The sequence below is a fragment of the Prionailurus bengalensis genome, chromosome B1, assembly GCF_016509475.1.
Source record: "Prionailurus bengalensis isolate Pbe53 chromosome B1, Fcat_Pben_1.1_paternal_pri, whole genome shotgun sequence".
Classification (NCBI taxonomy): Eukaryota; Metazoa; Chordata; class Mammalia; order Carnivora; family Felidae; genus Prionailurus; species Prionailurus bengalensis.
Genome location: NC_057344.1, coordinates 18192643 through 18209546, shown reverse-complemented (window position 1 = coordinate 18209546; position 16904 = coordinate 18192643).

Here is a 16904-nt window from a genome sequence, read left to right as displayed (position 1 = left end):
TAAGGAATGTGGAGGCTCTGAGCTGATTTGCTACAGAATATCTAATACCTCTTGTAACTGGGCAGTAAGAAGATAAAAATATGTGACTATTGGGGGCCCCTGGGTGGCTCAGTCAGTTAAGCGTCTGACTTCAGCTCAGGTCATGATCTCGTGGTTCATGAGTTTGAGCCCCATGTCAGGCTCTGTGCTGACCTCTCAGAGCCAGGATCCTGTCATAGATCCTGCTATGGATTCTGTGTCTCCCTCTCTCTCTCTGCCCCTCCACTGCTCACACTCTGTCTCTTTCTGTCTCCCAAAAATGAATAAATGGTAAAAAAAAAAATTAAATATGTAACTATTGACCCTTGAACAACATTGGTTTGAATTACGGGTCCATTTATATATGGATTTTCCACCCATAAATACAGTACAGTACTGTAAATGTATTTTTTCCTCCTTATAGTTTCTTAACATTTTCTTTTCATTTTCTCACTTTATAAGCTTTGTAAGAATACACAGAATATACAATTAATCGACTTTATCAGTAAGGCTTCCAGTCAATAGTAGGTTATTAGTAGTTAAGTTTTTAGAGAGTCACAAGTGATATGCAGATTTTTGACTGTGTAGAAGTGGGGGTGGGGGGTTGGCACCGCTAACCCCTGTGTTGTTCTAGGGCAGCTATAGTCCTGAATGAGAAAGAAAGAAAAAGGTGAATATGAAAAAATATAGAGTAGCAAGTAAGCAAAAGAAGAAAAGGAGAGAGGGAAGAAGGAAAGAGGGTGAAAGGAAATAAAGAAAAGATAGGTTATAATAAAAAGTTAAATATGGCAAGAGTAAAAGGCAAAAACTCAGTTTTTTAAAACTGATACAATTATGTGCTTTGCTTTGCCTATAAAATGGCATTATGTCTACTTTAGATGAAAACAGATTTGTCTTGCATATAGTCTTAAATATTTGTATGTTTGCATTTTTATTATTTTGTTTGTACGTTTTTCTGAGATTATGAGATTCTGTTATAAGTAAAACAAAACAAAAAGCAGACTTTTTTTTTTTTTTTTTTTAGAGAAACAAAGCTGCCCACGCTTGGCTTCCTTCCCTGGGGTCAGCCGTGGGACAGAAATGCAGGCTTTGACTTCACATAACCTTTCTCCTACCTGTTCTGAAAGTTCCAAAGTAGCTGTTTTGTGTGGCTGGACATTGCTTTCACCAGAAATGATACTGGCCTCATTTTGCAATACCATCTGTAACTGACAGCCCAGAGGAGAGAAAATTCATAAAATTTTTATTTTCTGTTATAGAACAGAGGAAAACAGATGTAAAGATTGACTCTATCAGTTTCCTTCCAAGAAGGGGATTTACAGGGCATAGATTATCCTTCCTCATTATAAGAAATTTCCACTGAATTTTGAAAGGTTAGTAAAGGAAGTCTACCCACACAGAGATAGAGATATCATTGCCTATCATTTTTGTTATTACTTTAGTATTAATTTTTAATACACCTTTCCATTTGGTGTGTGGAAGAGATGCAAATATCTATCCCATGTTGTCTTTTTGCATCCAACATCAAGGTAAAAATAAAAGACCCTACTTTGATCTGCCTGGTTTTCGTCATTGCCTCTATTAATTGAATATTTCTCTTTTAAGAGTCCATGGATGTTTTCAAGGTAGGAACTTTGGAGTCATTATTTTTATTACTGAGAATTATTAATACTTATTTTTCTATTTAATATTGCATAAGAGAATTCTGTTGCTCTTTCAGAGTAAAAACCTGAAAGTAAATTTAATTTCTAATGGTTTTAATTTTCTCATGGGGAGATGCTTCAGAAGGCTATCTCATGCATGGAGGTAGATATTGAATGTGATATTTAATAAAGACAAATGGGCACAGGAAAGTAAGTTTGTCAGTAATGCTTTGTTGGGCTCTGCCCTTTTTAAAATGAGTTAATGACTTTTGCTTCATGACCCATTTCTAATGGTAGCTTGGTCTTTTCTAAGAGGACGCCACTGTCATAGTTCAGAGGTATTAGGCAGTCATGCCTTTGTGGCAAATTAAAAGCACATGGGTAAGACTTAAATGTTACACACCTTTAGAATAAAAGGCCACCAACTAGTTTAATAAAGAAAGTATTTGAAGACAATGATTTGTAAAGTTATGCTTGGTAAGAAAATGTCTTGATCGTCACATTCTGTTTTAAAACATTTATAAGAACTAGACAAAGCATTTTGAAGTGCACAGCTTTTTTAATTTAATACTATCTTATTGCATATTATATGTTAATGCAGATGGTATTTTATTTTTATAAAAGCAGTACTTTGTCTCTCTTCACTCTGAAAGCAACCATTTTGCTTTATCCGATTTTACTTCATTTGAGTCCTGTGTGATCTAGGCTGAAAGTCAAGTCAAGTTAATAAAATCATTTATTTCATTCTAGAGTTACTTTTTGGATCTGGTAGAAAAAGCACAAATGTAAGAATCAAAATCCTGTTACCTAGTTCTATCACTGAACTGGACTCGAGTTATTTAATATTTAATCAAGGACTTTGTCTTCAGAAAAAAAATTAATTCCATATCACTTACAAGATAACCAGTTCAATTAAGGATATTCGTGTAGTGTTTTCTTTAATCTACTGCTACACTGTGGATTGTAATGGGGAAGTATGGAATTTTGAGTAGGTGAAATAGTCAAGCTCATCACATGTAAACAAGCCATGGTAATAACTGAGCAAACACGATTGCTCCTCAAAGAGCGTCTATAGCAAGAGAATGTTTTGCATATGTGCATGTTAGTCAGGGATGACTATGCAGGAAGTGTTTTTGGGTGCTGGAAAATATTATTTACTTCTTATGTCTTCCATTCTTTCTTAGTGGCTGGTCATTCATAATAATCCAAGGTTGTGTTGAATTTCTAAAAAACTGTTTCAGACATAATGCCATCTGCAGAGATACGACTGACATACATTCCAGCAATATCTGAAACACAGCCTAGACACAGGACTGGATCCATTATGTCTTAGTCATTTCCTGTGAGTAGCTCTAGTCTGCCATTTAGTATGTCATCTTAGCATGTGCCTCTTTTAGGTGGACCTACTCTTTCTTTTCCTGGCTATCCACTATGTCTGGAAGATGTCTAGTTCTATATCAAGAGGTGTGTGTGTTTGGGGCAACAATGTCTGAGCAAACGACTCTACGGGGGTGCATTAAATCCTGACCCCGTTACTCATTTCTGTGTTCAGCCTTGTATGTAGCTAGTTTATTTTGGAGGCAACATAAAGAAGACAATAGCAGGAGGAAAGAACTGGAGATAGAGCAATTCTGAGACCATTACAAAACCCTAGGTGAGAAATTAAGTGTACTTAATTAAGACATGAGGAGGAAAGAGGAGATGAACCCAATTAGCATTTATGGGAAAGACTCCTCCAGTTTGGTGAACAAATAGATGTGAAGGGGCAATATTTGTTTATCCACAACTGTAGTTCATCCAACATGGGTATGGCAGCTCTGTCGTCATCAGGAACCTCAACTCTTACTGCCTGAGACACATAGCATCCATGCTATAGTATGAATGAACTCCACCTCTCCCATTGCATGTGTGTTCCTGCCAGCAGGAAAGACAGAGAATACTCCATTTTAGAATAGAGGTTCTGGCAGTTGTAGACGTGACTGCTATTGACTTCAAGAGGAAAGAAACAGATACAGTCTGTATTCTGAGTAGACACATGGCCATCTGAAATTTGAGGTTTTATTAATGAAGAAGTAGAGAACAGATATTGAAAACAACTCCCAGTTGTAAAAACTCCCAGGCTGGATTCTCTCTACCCCCCAGCTGCCCAGAAGTAGAAAAATGAAATGAAACTTGGATGTTTTCTTGGTTTTGTCAGCCCAATAGATAGCAGATAAGTTGATGTAAGCATGGTTACAGGATATAGATGCAGATACACACACATTTACACATATTATACACAGGCATGTACATGTAGAGGTGTGTGTGTTTGGGTCAACAATGTCTGAGCAAACGACTCTACAGCCTACCCCCCATGTTGACTGAAATCACACTTGCATAGGAAACCAAAAAGGGAACAAAACATTTAAGTTGAATTACAAGTAGTCCACGAGAAAGATAAATTCTCAAACCAAATGATGTTTAAATTCTCTTTAAGATTTCACGTTATTTCCTTTAAGTTAGAGTAGAAATGGAGGGATTTGGGAGAGAGAGAGCAGAGCTGTGGATCATTCTATACACATGAAGAGCTCATAAAACATATGATTAGAAGTAATATTATCCCAATCATAAATTATTACTGAAGATATGCTTCTTGATATAACTTAAAAATTGTTTACTATATGGCTTTTTATCATTTCCCTGTTTCTATACTGTTCTATCATGTGAAAATGCAGTGATTTAATTTTCAGATCCATAATTAGTATACCAAAGACTCTGCAAATAAAACAATAATATGTTAATTTTCTCTTTGCAAAAATCAATTTCCTGCATATCAAAACACTGGAATAAACCAGGACCTTTTCTCTATTGTTGTATCCTGTTGTATATCCTAACTGTTATGGTTTTAGAATTTTATGACTTAGTTTTTCTGGTATTTCTTTTGTTTTGTTTTGTTTCCAAACACAGTTATTACTTTGGGCCATTTCTTGTATGAAGAATCAGAAAGTGTGAAAAAGAAAACAGATAGAATGGATCTCTAACATTAGAACCCAGCACATTTGGGGAAGTAGCTAAGACACATAAGCCTTAGATGTTTCAAGGTAGTTGTGTTTGGGAAAAATAGGCAAACTTTAAATCTTAGGTGGCAGAGATAATAACCAGACAGGTCTCTTACAACAGTTTTTTCCAGAAAGATAAGAATGTTAATGAGGTCAGAGAGCAGCTCAGTGATGGCATAATAAGTCATGCACATACGCCTTGAAAGAAAGATGAAAAGAAGTTTAAGGAAGGAAATAAGATTTTAACCCTTGGGATTGAAAGGCCTTCACCATTACTCACATTAGGGTTACTCATTTTAGACTACATAGGACAGAGAGCATTTGATTCTGTAGCTTATTTTCCATCAGTACTGATATTAAATTACTGCATTTCAAACTTCAGAAATTGCAAATAAATATATGCTCTGGGTCACTTTGGTACAAAAGGTCCCAGAACATTTATGACATGGTATGGGGAGAAAAGGAGAAGACATGCTTCAGCTCAGAGCACCGAGGTTCTAACAGCTCTGTGGTAGAATCACTTTGTCAGCATAGACATGCTCCTTCATTGCCATCAAAAATGGTCTTAGGTTTTTACATGTGTTGTTTTTAAATCATTGTAAGAACAGAAAGTTACAGTATTTGGAATTCACTAAGTAGTCGGTGAGACTGTGCCAGTATTTTACATTTGTCATTTCCAAAGGCTGTTTGGGGAGTCCTTTCAGGATATGACCAATTTTTTTTAAATTTTTTTAATGTTTATTTATTTCTGAGACAGAGAGAGACAGAGCATGAGTGGGGAGGGGCAGAGAGAGAGAGGGAGACACAGAATCTGAAGCATGCTCCAGGCTTTGAGCTGTCAGCACAGAGCCCGACGCGGGGCTCGAACTCACAAACCGTGAGATCATTACCTGAGCCGAAGTTGGTCGCTCATCTGACTGAGCCACCCAGGCGCCCCAGGATATGCCCAATTTTTATCTGATAATTTTGGTCAGTAGTAATGTATGCTTCAAGTATCTAGCTCTCTTACCTGTTTTCCAGAAAAAGTTTTGTATTCAGGTTTGTATGAGTTCATGTATATGGAAGAATTTTATAAACTAGGTGCTATCTGAAAATGAGTTACTATGATTTTAGAGTAGATACTATAGGAAGCCAGCCTTGTCGAGTAACAGGGGAGAAGCTAGACCCCTCCCTGTCCTCCTTGATACAGGTAAAAGTGTAGCACTAGACATTCAGACAATCTGGACTTCCCTTTCTTCAAATTAAAAAGTGGTTTAATTAGTGATCTTTAAGATTCTTTTCATCTTAAATATTTAGATGTTAGAATAGGTAAATCCAGTGGAAGTTCAAGTAGCACTGAGGTGAAATGCTTAAAAAATATTTAGCCAGTTCAGCCATAAAAAGAAATTAAGTACTGACACATGCTACAACATGAGGCACCTCAAATACATTATGCTAAGTGAAAGAGGGCAGAGACAAAACACTACAAGATTGTACAATTCCATTATGTGAAATGTTCAGAATAGACAAACCCATAGAGACAGAAAGTGGATGAGGGGTTGCCCAGGGCTGGGGGCACTACAGAGTCATGGCTAAAGGATGTAGGGTTTCTCTTTGGGGCAATGAAACTATTCTAAAATTGATTGTGGTGATGGATGAACCACTTTGTGTATCCATTAAAGGCCAGCCATGGAATTGTGCATTCAAATGGCTGAATTGGCCAGCATGTTAATTATATCTCAATAAAACGTTTAAAAAATGAGATAGCTTTAGTGGTGCCAAGGATAACGTTGGAAGTATCTCAATGATTCTCTTAAAAAATTTTTTTTTAATGTTTATTTATTTTTGAGAGAGACAGAGACAGAGTGTGGTGGGGGGGGGGGGGCAGAGAGAGAGGGAGACACAGAATCTGAAACAGGCTCCAGGCTCTGAGCTGTCAGCACAGAGCCCGACGCAGGGCTCAAACTCACGGACCTTGAGATCATGACCTGAGCTGAAGTCAGACGCACAACCAACTAAAACACCCAAGAGCCCCTCAATGGTTCTCTTTTACTGTGATGCCAGTCTCTGGTTAAAAATTACTTGATTGTCCTCACCAATGAAAATGATCATTAGTGTGGGAAATACAAGATAGGGATAAATTAATCTCAGGGGCTTTCTTACTGACTCCTATCAACCTTTTGCAGTGCCTTTACATGCTATTAGCATTATTGTTTTCACTCGCTCTCATTTGACAATGGAGTCTTTATTTCCAAGGCCTCTTACTTTTCAACACATACTTCTGTCTGTAGCCAGTCCCACCTATCACAACCATGGAACTGGATTTTATCTGAGAAATAAACGCTGATCTGCAGAAAGGGTGATTCACAGCTAAGTAATAGTAACACGTATATTTGGCACAGCATATGCATCTTTGAATTTTACTCTTACAGTTCTGTGATTAGAAGAGATCTTCTTGTCCCCAATTTACAGAAGGAACCAAGGACCAGAGAAGTTAAACATTTTGTGTAAAGTCAAACAGCTATTAAGTTGCAAATCCTGGATCAGAATTTAATCCTATCCGATATCAAAAGCCAAGTTCTTTCTTTCACATTGTGCTGACTCTTTTACCAAAATGAAAAACAGCTCCCCTTCTGGAATGCTCTGGACTTTTAAAATAGAGTTGTTAATATAAAACCTCCTAGCAATAGAAATAATCCAGAAAGCTTGGAGAGAAACTGAAACTTGAAAAATCTACCTAACAAAGATCTAGGGAAAATCTACCTAATTGAAGGATTTTTAGATTTACAAAAAGATTCAATACAGTATCTTTACAAAAAGAGTTCTCATATGCATTTACAATACAATTCAATTTACAGAAATCAGAGGCAGTTTTTATGTTGAAATATTAATCAAAGAACCTAATTTTAATTCCTGGTTCTTCCACTAACTACTTGAGTACCTTGTGAAGTCCACAGGAGCTTCAGTTTCCTCAATAATAAAACATGTTGCCTTTTATTCACTCATTCATCTACTTATTCATTCATTTATTCATTCATTCGTCAAATACATGCCCAGGTTTTCTACTAAGTGATATGAATTCCATAGTGAGGAAACCCACAGATCAAAACCCTTCTCTGAGGGTCAGCTGCTCATTTGCTATCAGCTCTGTTTCCAACATTCTCAAACTCTCCTGTTTGTGGTAGGGCTCAGTCTTTCCTTAGGCTCTCTTGCTCTCTGACTTCTGGGTAAGTTCAACGTATAGGAGGTACAGAGTAAGAGGTGTGGAAAAAACAAAGTATTTCTCTCACAGTTTCTTTCTTTCTTTCTTTCTTTCTTTCTTTCTTTCTTTCTTTCTTTCTTTCTAGAGAGAGAGAGAGAAAGCATGAGCAGGGGAAGGACAGAGAGAGAGGGAGAGAGAGAGAGAGAGAGAGAGAGAATCCCAAGCAGGCTCCATGCTGTCAGTGCAGAGCCGGATGAGGGGCTCCATCTCATGATTATGAGATCATGACCTGAGCTGAAATCAAGAGCTGAACGGTCAACAGAATGAACCACCCAGGCACCCCAACAGTTACCCTTTTTTAATGAGCCCTGCTCCTGCCTGGAAGCACCACCATGATTCCGCTTCTAGAAACACTGTTCCTTCCATTATCTCTACAGCAGTAGAAGTGATAACAGCTTCCCACCATTGCGAATATCTCAGTGCCTCATGATCCCATTTTTTTTTTGAAGAAAACGTATAGCCTGTAGTTCCAAGAAACTCTACAAACACCAAGCAAGATAAATACTAAGAAAAACACATCATTGTGTACTATAACCAAACCACTGAAAGCCAGTTAGAAATTCTTGAAACAGTGAGATCAAAAAAGAACAAAAAGGAGCAGTCTTGCTGACTTTTGGTTAGAAACAATGAAAGTAAGACAACAAGACATCTTCAAAGTACTGAAAAACAGCAGGAGCAAAAGTCCCTCTCAACCTAGAATTCTATATCTAGCAAAAATATTCTTCAAAACTGAAAGTGGAATAAAGACATTTTCAGGAAAGAACTGAGAGAATCATCCACCAGCTGACCAGCTGTGTAAGAAATGTTAAAGGAAGTTCTTCAGGCTGAGAGAAAATTATACTAGATGAAAAATTAAATCTGTACAAATGCATGAAGAATGACCAGAAATGGTATATGTGTAGGCAAATATAAAATACTCTTTTGTTTGTAAAAGGTCTTTATAAAATGAATTTAAAAATAATAATAATAATAATAACAACATATTTAGGCTTTCTAAAACACACAGAAAGTAAAGTGAAAGGTATGAAAACATAGCCAAGTGATGAGGCCAGGGAGAAGAAAAATCTTCTTTTTCTTAAAAGAAAAAAAAGGGTTATAGCTAACAAGCAACAAAAACTTAAAAACCTTTATGATTCTATAAGCATGATCTCAGCAACAAATCTATTCTGTTTTTTAAAAGACACCCACTTAAGTTTCATTCAATATTTGCTTAAGTCTTGATTCTGCTATAACTCAAATGTAAAATTGTAAAGAGTATACATGTTTCTAATTTCCATTTGGGAAGAAAAACTAAAAGAAATACATAGGTAAATTTGGAACAACTTCAGTCAGTAAACTGCAGGTAATTTACTCCCGCCTCCTCAAGAATTCTGGTCACTTGCCATTTCAATTCTATTCATGGAGATACTTCTTCAATGACATTAAAACCTTGGGATTCCCAGACATATTGTGTGATACTATGCTGTCAACACTAGATCCATTAGCTTTTTGAAGGTCTTTGATGTTTCCATGACTGTACAGGTATAATATTTAGGTGTTCTTGGTTGGATAGGTTTTATTTTATTCAAATAGAGTTTTGATTAATTTCAAGTTTCAGTATTAAGCATACTGTGCACAATATAATTTTTACTATCTGGCACATTGTCACAGGTTTGGAAAGCTTCTATGTCTTTGAGAATTTAAGACCAGAAAAGTCAAATGGGTGTTCTCAAAGTGTTGCTGGAGAAACAAGTAAGAATACCAAAATTACAAATTGCTTGGCTAATATTAAAAAAGGAAAACAACAAGTTTTATAGAATTTCTATGTAATTCTTTTGTTGCTCTTATAAAGTTGAGGAATGCACAGTTATACATTAAGATTCCTTTATGAAATATAGTAGTAATTACATTAGTCTTAGTATGCTTTATTTTGAAATTTCACTAAGACTTTAATAAATACAGAGTACAATTTTAGATGCAACACCTCAAAACTTTGACTGTATTTGATGCCATTCATCATGTTTTCAAGAAGTTTGTGAATAGGAAAGGATTAACCTTGGTAACACAAAGACTTTCAAAATGAATTCTAGGCCAGTTATCATACCAAGACAACATTTATTCATAGTAGAACAAGCACTTATTAAAAATCTCATTTATGCTAAGTGCTGTAAGGGGCACCTTCATGCACTAAAGGCTCATATCTACATATGTATATTAGAATATGTATGGAAGTATATTTGAGAAAGAATGTTCAAGGTAAAAAAAGATGGAATATGGTTGGGATGAGAGAAAGAGAGACTTGAGACAGAGTTGGAGAGAAAGAGAGAGAGAGATAACAAGGACAAAGTAATTACCAAAGTAATTGAAAAATACTTTTACTTTCTCTACACTTTCTGATTTAGGGTTTAGATAATTAAGGCAAAGGAATATGGATCAAGTCATTGTAACAAATTTAGTATACCCTTTTGATATCTCCTTTGAGGGTTAAATGCACATTGACATCTTAACAATTGCTGAGTGTGCTTGCCAACTTTGGCTCACAAATTTGGTTAAAGAGAGACAGACAAGAAGAAAGGAAAGGACATTGAAGGAGGCAGGGACAAAGGAGAGAAACATAATTTGTTCTTCTTTTATCCCACCATCAGATGAAGGACAAGTTTACATTGAGTTTTCTTAAGAGAAAAATAAATCACTGGATAGTCTTAAAGCTCCTCATAATATTCAGATGCTTGTGGTTGTTTTAAATCTGAAAGAAAAATCATGCAGTCATACACACACATGGAATGTGATGAACATATTGCATGGAGAGATACATTTGATTCCAGATGTATTTTCTTAAAGGAGTTAATTCAATGAGCAGAACAAATATATCATGTGCAAAACCATAATGACAGAAATCATATTGTTTCAGAAATGGAAGTTGGAGAGCTTCTTATATTTTTATTAATGTGAAACATTTTTTTCTATTCTGCATTTGATTGATCACTTCATTCTGTTACATTTGTACTGTATCTTAAGATTGAGCATGACTCATGCATATATGCTAAAAGCATGAATTTTTCTAAGAGGCCCTAGAGATAGGAAAGACCATGATTTTGAGATTAGCTACTTCATATTGGTTGCATGTTGTCACACACACATACACAAAATGCTGTGCAATAAGCACTCAAACTCAATGGTTTCAAACAGCAATGATTTTTTTCCTCCTTACCAGTTTGCAGGAATAATGGATCCAGATAAGACAAGAAAGGGAAGTTCTAGTTCAGCTCACATATATGCAGCAGGCCCAAGGTTGGCTAGCTTGTTTGGGTTGGAGTACCTGAGTAGGGATCTGTTCTATGAGTCTTTTATCCTCTTCCTGGGACCCATGGGCTGGCTGGCAGAAGCACAAAAGAGCAAGCAGAACTATGCAAGGCCTCTTGAAGCTCAGGCACAACGTGAGTTCCATTTCATTCTAGTGGCTAGAGCTGGTCACGTTGCTGAACTGAGTCGTCTATTGTGTAAGAAATTGCAAAGTCACAGGGTGAGGAATGTGGGTAGAGAAGAGTGAATAATTGAAGTCATTAGTGAAATCTGTCTTGTCTATGCTACAATTGGAAAGACCTGTAAGACACATTTGAGAGTGCATCAACCATGAATAGTCCATTGATATGAAGAGGATCTACTTCTGAAGCTTCTGTAACTAGATCCCAACATTCAAGGCCTTCCCCGGGCATATCTTTGCTTTTTGTCTATCACTTTCACACTGCCTTTGGAAATAGTGCTGTGCCCTGTAAGTGGAATGATCACATCATTGTATGGGATTGTAGTATATATGGTACTGAGGATGCTGTTTGTACAATGCATTTGCCACCGTATACAAATCCATGCATCAAACCACTGATCCAGTGGTTGTACTAGTCTCATTACTATCATATTTTAAGTCTTTCTTTCTACCAGTTCTGTTGTAAATAGGAAGTATGAAAATACTTCCATCTAAAGAAAAGCTTATTTTTATGCTTATCCTTACCTATCGCTCTAAGCCTTCTAGGAAACAATATCAAGAAAAGAAATCAAGATTTTGGGATTACAAGGCAACAAAGAAATGTTTTTTTTCCTTTATAAGCTGGTGTAATTGTAAGAACAAAGATTTGCAAAGGAAGGGAAGTTCCCAAAAGAATTACATCTTCATTTATATTTTATTTCCCTTCCCATATTTATCTTGTAATACATAAGGTTTATAAGTTTTTGTTTGCCTGGGGCACCTGGATGGCTCCATTGGGTAAGCATCTGACTCTTGATTTCAGCTCAGGTCGTGATCTCACAGTTCTGGGTTCGAGACCCACATTGTGCTCTGTGCTGACTGTGTGGAACCTACTTGAGATTCTCTCTCCGTCTCTCTGCCCCTCGTCCATGTGTGTGCGAGCGCACATACACACACACACACACACTCTCTCTCTTAAAATAAATAAATAAACTTAAAAAAAAGTTCTGTCTGCCTATTTGATGTGCAGATAGGTTACTTTATATGTTTCCAGAGTAAATAACAGTTGTTAAAAATAGTCTAACTGCAAAACCATCAGTATATATTGTTCTCTTATTCACAAACTCTGTGCTCTAACTGTGCCAATAAAATATTTCAAGATAAAGCATCTTATGAAATATATTCTCTTTTTTTACTGTATAATTTTCTTCATTTTTTTCAGCAAACGCAATCTAAAACTGCAAATATCAACAAATAAAATAACTGTTTTGATGCTGACTACTGCTTTCTATACTTTGAAATTAAAACTTCTCTACTATAATAGTTTTCGGTAGATTAAAATATTATCTTCTATGATAGCTAAACAGTTTTATATTTAATTAGCTTTCAAGCCCCATGGATGAGTGTTAAGGGTGTTTATCTTTTTTTTCTTTTTTCAATTATAAAAATGAGACAGTGACAGGATCAATCCATTTAGCAGTGTTCTTTCAGTTAGATTTTTCTTTTCTTTTTCATCATACATTTTAAAATTACTAACACACAGTAGTGAAACACGAATTAAAATGTCTCATAAAAATGTCAAGAAGATGTTAGCATTAAAGGTATAGTTACATATTTACAATTCACTCAAAAAGCATTCTTTTCTACTTAAGCTGCAGGGGGTAATCTCTAAATAATAACTAACATTTGAGCAATCTTTTACAGTTTGCAAGGCGCCTTTAGCTCCATTTAGCTGCAATTCAGAGAAAGGAATTGTTTTAAAGTCACCTAACAAATAAGATGCAGGGCCCACAACCATATTTTCTGATTTTTAAAATTCTTATCTCTGAAAGCAGTCTGCAGTCTCCATAAGCTTGCAAATCTCTCTACTCCTCATCCCTTTCTTCTCAAATTTTTATAAACTCACTTTATGCCACATACATTGGCAGGACGTTCCTCAATTGTTACTCGGATGATAACATTCAGTCTTCGTAACTAAATTGGAAATGTTATTACAAGTAGAGATCTCTGGTGCGGATTCTTTCATCTCTCTCTCTCTCCTGTGCCCACAAGCCCTTAACCTCTCCTGGTTTATTAGATGCTTAGTAACGCTTGGTGACTGGATATAAAGAAATGTTTAGTCATTAGAGTAATTTATAGCATTTCCTAGTTCAGACTAATGTGAAGTTTCTTTGATTGAAGTACATGTGTGCCTGTCTCTAAACCAAGGATTCTGTAGCAGTAAATGGCATTGAATTTCTGGAATATATGGAAAGACTCTGATTTAAGTAGGGTTTGCAGAATTTTGTTGATCCAAACTGTCTTTTCTGAGACTTAGATTAATTTTCTCACTTTCCATTCGGTAAAGTTCCTAAATCTTTTTTCTTAAAAAATAAATTTATGTTTTTCTGCTCTGAATTGTTGAAAGACTTCCAACAGGTCCTGAAAGCACAGTGTTTCATCTCCTAGAGTTTCAATGAACTTTTTTTTTTTCTTAATAGCTCGGTGAAACTGGAGAATAATTACTTTTTCAGTTAATGTTAAATTGATGGCATTTTTAAACAAAAAGCTGGCAGCAAATATTATGTCGAGCTGTAGTGTACTGAAGAGTGGTTTGGCCACTTTGCAACTCACCTCGGAGACATCAGACTTCCTTTGTGGTGCCAAGTGCAACATTAAGAATAGGAATAACACAGTGAGATGAAGGGGGTGCTGGCATTATTTTGCTCTAGGTGTAGAGTTGTGTATCTCCACACTCTGCTGTGTGAGACCGACTTTCCAATCCGTTTATAACCAGACAGTCCTTTTGCAAAGACCCCTGAAGATCCATTTTCTCACAATCTAACAAATAAGTAGGTATAAAAAAAGTTAACATTAATAAGCCACTAGAATGCTTTAACTCTTCTCCGGTTTGTTCAAAACTTGGGACAAATTCACACCTTTTCAAATGCCTTTTTGTCACACCTTTTGAAATGCCTTAAGGACACAAGAAAGAAATATTTTCCAAGGAGTAAACCAAGTACAGTGCATACTGCACTGGTACCTGGAATGAACTACTGCAGAGCCAGCCCATTCTTAACAGATATTTCGATCAAACAGTGTGCATCCAAAAATATACTTTGTTTTTTTATGAGCAGAACTCTGTGTTGAATACTGTGAGGGACATCTAGTAAGGATGAAACAGTTTGAAATATGACACTACATAAATAAATACATTTAACACATTGTAGAAAGCATTAAATTTAATAATAGATGTACAGATAAAATTCTTTGTATTGGGAAGAGAAGAAGAGGTGATCTCCTCTTTGAAGGGGCTAAGAAGTAGTGAGAGAGGCAGCAGAGCCAAAAGTTCTGGGTTGGGATTGCATGTGAAGTGACCCAGGCTGTGGATTTCTACGAGACAGGTATACAGGAAGCAAGCAATTCAAAGTGAGAGAGATTAATTCTAAGCCATAAGTGCAAGGTCAGGAATCAAGGTGGGGGTCCCAGAGGTGGGAGTTCAGAACCTGGCATGTCAGACTGAGAACTAAGAGGATTAGAATGAGAACAGTTTTGCAACAAGTAAGGGTGGATGCCAGAGAAAAAACCCACCCACACTGAGTGAGTTTTCTGGGACACCAGACTTGAGGAGCTTGGCTTGGGCTGGTTCCTTTACGGGGCAGGAGAATCCCAAGGAGGGGATGCTGTGTGAGTAGGGGAAGGTTATGCCCAGTTTTTTCTGGCACTGATGGCTGTCTTATGTGGGTGCATGTATGTGTGTTTGAAGAAGGACTGGATTGTTTGTGCTACAGGTTATGTGATTGCCACCATATTTGTGCATGGAATACAGCTTTCTTTGGTCTAGAAAATAGTTGACAAATGAATATATCATTCAGAATCTAAAAATCACTTTAAGCCTAAATTACCCAGATTGGTTAGGTTGAGGTAATCAACTGGATTATACTATTTTTAGTCCTAACTTTAACTGTGTAAATGCAATTATAGTGGACATAGCTCCTCTAAATATATAAAAGAGGCAATGAGGAAATTGGCATATGTTGTTCCCAGTTCTTTTATCTTTTTATTAAAGAGCTTTATTGTGGTATATTTTGTATATCATACACTTCACCCATTTCAGGTATACAATTTGATGATTTTTGGTCACTTTGACAAGTGGCATTAACATCACCCAGTTCAGTTTTAGGACATTTCCTTATCACACCTAAGATCCTGCCTGTCTATTTACAGTTGAACCTTCTTCCCAGCCTCAGGACCCAGGCAATAGCTAATTCACTGTCTATCTTTACAAATTTGCCCTTTCTGGACATTTCATATAAATAGAATCTTAAGTCTGTCATCTCTTGTGTTTGGCTTCTTTCACATAGAGTGATGTACGTGTCCATGGCTCATTCATTTTTAATGCCCAGAAATATCCCATCATATGCTATAGGGGATAGCATACCACAGTTTGCTTATCCTTTCACCAACTGACAGAGTGTTTAGTTGTTTTCAGTTTTAGAAATTATGAATAATGCTGCTATGAACATTTATGTGCAAGTCTTTGTGTGAATATATGTTTCATTTCTCTTGGATAGATTCCTAGGACTGGAGTTGCCATGTGATATGATAGTTTTATGTTTAACATTCTGAAAAAAATGCCAAATTTTTTTAATTTTTGTTTATTTTTGAGAGAGAGAGAGAGTGTGTGAGCAGGAGAGGGGCAGAGACAGAGAGAGGAAGACACAGAATCTGAAGCAGGCTCCAGGCTCTGAGTTGTCAGCACAGAGCCCAATGTGGGGCTCAAACTCACAAGCTGTGAGATCATGACCTGAGCCAAAGTCAAATGCTCAAATGACTGAGCCACCCAGGTTCCTCCAAATTGTTTTTTGAAGTGGCTGCCATGGTCCTGTTATCTTGATGTTGATGATGAAGACTATATCTGCTATTACTGCTTCTTATGTGGTATTTGTTTTATCATGAGCCAGGATTGTGTCAAATTACATAGATTTAGATTCACAGATTATTTATAGATATATATTCATTCTTTGCTTTCAGTTCTCACAAAAATTCCAAGTGGTAGGCACCAATATTATATTTTCATATGTATCTTGGGTACTTTAACTGTGTTCGTGTTTTCAATTGCTTCAATATTAGTAGCCCAGAGTTTAAAAAACAGACCTAATATGTCAAAGGAAGGAAGCTCATGTGGTCTAAGAGAAAACAGGGAAGTATCAATATTTGTTGATATTAAGAGGCTGGAAAATTTGTGAAGTTTAACATCACGTATGGATGAATTGAATGAGATGCATTTACCTATTGGGTGACCCATTTAAGCAAGAAATGTAGTCTGTTTTAGAAGATGAAGAATCATGACACAAAAACAGACACTCGGATCAATGGAACAGAATAGAGAACCCAGAAATGGACCCACAAACATATGGCCAACTAATCTTTGACAAAGCAGGAAAGAATATCCAATGTTATAAAGTATGTCTGTTCAGCAAGTGATGCTGGGAAAACTGGACAGCGACATGCAGAAAAATGAACCTGGACCACTTTCTTAC